Genomic DNA, 4720 nt, shown 5'->3' on the forward strand with positions numbered 1-4720 from the left:
GCATGTAGCTGATGAATATCCACAGACAAGTGGATATTATTCCACAACCTCCTAAAATGCTGTTGAATTAAGTTCCAATCAAGTTCTGGATTACTGAAAAATAACACAAATCTACTTATATCATGAACAACCTTAGCTGGGAGTGTAAACTGGCTGACTAGGGTTTTTGAGGAGCAGTTCCAACTGACCTTGTGGTGTCCAGTACTTATCCTACAGCACCACACCAGGACTCCCTATCAGGTACTGTTTTTGTTGTTAAGTGCCATTGAGTCAGTCCCGACTCACAGCAATGCTGTATAGAGTTTCCGAGGAACAGCTGGTGAGCTTGAACCTCCAACGTGTGGTTCAAACCAATCTTGCAGTCCAACACATTAACCCACAACGCCACACCACAACTCCATCAGGTATTAGGTAATAGGAAATTAATAAGAGTCAAACCAATGGTGCCTCTATCCCACTATGGAAAGAGTAGAATCTAGAATTCCAGACATCAGTTTTGATGAAAGTCTTCTCTCTAGAAACTCTTATCTCACACTCTATAAGTACTTTAGGTATCCAAAGATATTAAATCAAAAAGATTTAAATATAAATTGAAAAATTTATATTACATCAATTGTTAATTGACAATTTCTTCAATGCACCTTGGACTTCTTCCTTCAGTATCAATGGCTCTTGATCATATGCTACCTCTTGAAATGGTTGAACATTAACCATTTCCTTTTGGTACAGTGACTCTGTGTATTCCATCTTCTTTTTTTTTTTTCCATTGACGCACACACTAAAGTGTGCTGATCTTTATAATTATATATAAGACAATCCAACTATTTTTTTTCCTTTAAGTTTTTATTGTGGATTGAGTGAAAGTTTACATGGCAGATCATGTTTTATATTCATCAAATCATACAACATGTTTCATCACAATGATTACATTCCCCTCCATGTACCATCAGTTAACAGTATTTCTCTCTATTCATTTTAGCTCTTTTTTAAAAAAAAAAAACACTCAGGCACATATAAAAATTTGTATCACCAAAGGGCACATTCTGCATGTCTACCTCATGGCCACCATCTCTTAGTCCCTCTCTTCTAATGAATCTAGAGTCCTCAGCCGCTTCCCCTCTCCATGTTTCCATCTCTGCTTCCATCTCTGGTGTCGCTGCTTCTTTAGATACGGTCCCACATTCCACTTGTGCTCTTCTCCCTTGATGGTCCTTTCTGGACTGTAGGATTAACCACTCTCCTGTTTTTATTACAAAACTTTTACCTTTATAATTGTGACAGTCGCAGTTAGTCATGATAACAATTACTCACTATTGAATCATAAGAATCTTATCCCCATCTCTTTTAACCAGACCTATCTAGACAAGAGTGAGCTCTGGTAGTATAGTGGTTACACATCGGGCTGTGAACCTTAAGGTCAGCAGTTCGAAACTACCAGCTGTTCCACAGGAGTAAGATGAGACTTTCTGTTCCCGTAAAGATTTACAGCCTCAGAAACCCTGTATAGGGTCGCTATGAATCGGAACCGACTCCACGGCACATAACCACCACCACCATCTAGACAAGATGACAACTATTCAGTGGGGACTCTTTCTTCCCCAACCACCCCCGACTCTTAAATTAAACTCCCTTTGGAAACCTTGTAAGCCAGTCACTTCTTGCCTTTATTGTCCCCTCATTTTAGGTAGCTAATGACTAAGTTGCCCGTCCCTCTATTGCCTGTGTACAAAGGGATAACATTGATACTTGATGTGAAGACTCCTTCCCTCTCTGTTGGTATTTAGAGTTACTACCTCCATGAGTATAGGTCAAGTTCATAAAATTGTAGCAATTTACCCTTGTTTCCTTTATCAAAAAAAAGATTTCTTTAAATCTTCCTCTAGTTGAGTTCTAATTATCAAGTCATCGAGGCTAGCTGCAAATTTGGGTGTTCTTGTGCCTCTCCCCTCACTTCATATCAGCTGGATATTTCACTCTTGAATTTAGCTCTCTGTGGTTATATCCTTGACCATGGGCTCAGATGTCCCCAGGTCTCACCACACTTTGGACCAACCAGCCCTTCCTCTTCTCGCTCTCACCTCCAGGTCAATGGAAGTTTGTGGAACATGGTTGAACCCAGCCCATTTCTTCATTGCTGCCTTTCTCCCTCTTCCACTCACCAGTAGACCAATGTAGTCATCAGCAAGTTTACATGCCTGCTCATGTGTTCCCTTTAGAAGTTTCATTCCTAGAGGGAGGTTTGTCCTTAAAGAACTTGATTGCTTGCCTTGATGGCTTCCCAGCGAACAGCTTGCTTAGTCTTGTAGTAGCCAGTTATACTAACATTTTTGTTTTGGGTTTTTCCTGATGATCTTTCTTTGAAGATGTATCATCTGTTGCTCTAGTTGTTCCAGGCTAGTCTGCTTTTCCTTTCCAGTGGGGATGTCCCTCCTCGGAAGGTTCTGGATGGGACTCAGGATTCTACCTAAGGTCCTATACTCTGCAAAGGCTCTGCAGGAGGCTTATTTCACTAGGCAAGTTCTAGAACCCCTTTTAAGTATTCCAATCAGTTATTCAATGGTAATTGTAAACAAGTGGGATCAAAATGATTTTTTGATGATTTTGATTATCACAATTCTTTCTTGGAAGAATTTTAACAGGAGAGGAAATACAGCTTTACCAGTATGATTCTAAAGACAAAATACAGTTAAAGCAATGGCAACACTCATGGAAGCAGCAGTCAAGAAATCAAATGAAGTATCGCATTAGGCAAATCTGCTGTACAAGACCTTTTTAAAGTATTGAAGAGCAAAGATGTCAGTTTAAGGACTAAGGTGCACCTGACTCAAGCCATGGTGTTTTCAATAACCTCATATGCATGTGAAAACTGCACAGTGAATGAGGAAGACTGTAGAAGAATTGATGCATTTGAGTTATGGTGTTGGAGGAGAATACTGAAAGGACCATGGACTGCCAAAAGAACAAATAAATCTGTGTTGGATGAAGTATAGCCAGCGTGCTCCTTGGAAGCCAGAATGGCCAAACTTCGTCCTCATACTTCGGACATATTGTCAGGAGGGGCCAGTCCCTTAAGAAGAATATCATTTTTGGAAAAGTAGAGGGTCAGAGAAAAAGAGGAAGACCCCCAGTGAGATGGAATGGCATAGTGGCAGCATCAATGGGCTCAAGTGTAGCAACTATTGTGAGGTTAGTCCAGAACGGGGCAGTGTTCTTTGTCCTGTTGCGCCTAGGGTCACTATGAGTCAGTACCGACGTGATGACACCTAGCAACAACAACAAAGAGGTAGCAGCAGTCCAGTCAAAGGAGAAGAGGATTGGTCAAGAGCAAAGGTCATGGTAATAGGTTTTTTTTTTTGTTTTTTTGTTTTTTTTTAAGATAGTCAAGGCATTTTGCTTGCTGACTCTTTGTCAGGCCAAAGAACAATAACATGCTTATTACGATTGTGTTTTGAGAAAGCTGGCTAAACTTTAACAGAAAGCTTCACCTAAGTCCTTCATCACTACAGTGCTCTGCTCATTTCTCTTAAGGGCAATTTTGTGAGTGTTTTGATGAGAGATCATTAGGCATCTGTCTGAGTTCTTTTTGTTTCCTAATCTTAAAAAGCAGTCCTGGTGTGGCACTGTGAGTTAATGTGCTGGACTTGCAAAGTCAGTTTGAACTGCAAGGTGATAGTTTCAAGCTCATCAGTCATTCCTTAGAAACCCTATACAGGGTCACTATGAGTTGGAACCAACTTGACAGCACTTAACAACAACAATAATCTTAAAAAATCTTTACAGGGCACCCTGTTTTCTTCAGTTAATAATGTAAAAAAATTAAAAAAAAAACCACTCCATTGACTCTATGGCACCTAACAACAACAGCAGCTAAAGTTGATCAATATTATTAATTTTTCAAAGAATTAAACTTTTATTTCGTTGGTTTGATTGCTTTTGTTTTCTATGTCATTGATTTTCACTCTAATCTTTACCATTTCCGTCCTTCTGAAACTTCTGAGTTTAATCTGCTCTTTCCCCACCTAATATTTTAAGTGGAGTCCTGATGTGGTGCTGTGGGTTAATACACTGGACTGCAAAGCCAATCTGAACCGCAATGTCGGCAGTTCAAGCTCACCAACCTCTCCTGGAAGACAATATACACAGCACTTGACTTGACGGCACTAAACAATAACAGTCTTAAGGTGGAAACTTAGGCTACTGATTTGAGAATGTTCTTCATTTCTAATACAGACATTTAAAGCTATATATTTTCCTCTAAGTAGTGTTTTAATTGCTCTCATAAATTACGACATGTTATGTGTTTGCTTGTATTCATTGCTTTCTACTTTCTCTTGTCATTTATTTTTTTGACCTATGTGTTATCAGAGACCAATTGTAAAGGCAAATTCTTTCAGTGGGCAGAACTGAACCGTGTACTTGGTTATTCATTTTGTATGGAAAGAAGGATTCTCAGAGATACATTTATGTTAACTTGTAGCTAGAGGCTAATAGTTTTCTGGATGTCATGGACTTGATAAAAAAAAAATATAAAAAAGAGATCTGTTGAAGAGGTATGTAGATAAACCTCTCTGCATGGGAACAGAGTGTGAGGATATTTGGGCACAGCAAGTCTTATAGAATGCTCACCAAAGAGTAACCTTAACTTTTCTGCCTCTGCGGCCGACATGGTACCTGTGAGAAAACTTATGGCAAAAGAAGGCAACAAAAAGAAGCAGGTTCT

The 4720-nt window shown here is 39.4% G+C and overlaps 1 protein-coding gene across 1 annotated transcript in view; it reads right to left on the reverse strand.

Moving 5' to 3' along the window:
• The window catches only part of EIF2B3 (eukaryotic translation initiation factor 2B, subunit 3 gamma, 58kDa), a 233225-nt gene that overhangs the window by 109944 nt on the left and 118561 nt on the right, over positions 1-4720 (reverse strand). The window lies entirely within an intron of this gene.

Source organism: Chrysochloris asiatica, unplaced genomic scaffold (genome assembly GCF_000296735.1).
Source record: "Chrysochloris asiatica unplaced genomic scaffold, ChrAsi1.0 scaffold00026, whole genome shotgun sequence".
In the NCBI taxonomy this organism is placed as follows: domain Eukaryota; kingdom Metazoa; phylum Chordata; class Mammalia; order Afrosoricida; family Chrysochloridae; genus Chrysochloris; species Chrysochloris asiatica.